A 319-nucleotide genomic window follows, 5' to 3' on the forward strand; every position below is an offset into this window, starting at 1 on the left:
TTTCTGGGAACTACCAGTGAAGTAAACAGGCGCCCTGTGTCAGGCCAGCAGTAGTGATATATTAGTTTCAGCCTGACCTGACACTAGAGGTCCTCCGGGCCTCTATAACATGTGAATAGATTCACGTGTCATGAATTATGTATTAATTAACGGGCTCATAGCTGAAGGACGAGAATCACCTTCTCACACGGGTTTCATTTGGGCCTCTGCTTTTGTATATAAAGGGACTCACGGTGATCATCGGTGTTGGGTTGGTAGTCTAGGTGTTGATGAGACGGTGTGTGGTTCTCTGTCCTGCAGCTGGTCACCTCAGCTGGCG

Source organism: Atractosteus spatula, chromosome 17 (assembly GCF_055471065.1).
Source record: "Atractosteus spatula isolate fAtrSpa1 chromosome 17, fAtrSpa1.hap1, whole genome shotgun sequence".
NCBI lineage: Eukaryota > Metazoa > Chordata > Actinopteri > Semionotiformes > Lepisosteidae > Atractosteus > Atractosteus spatula.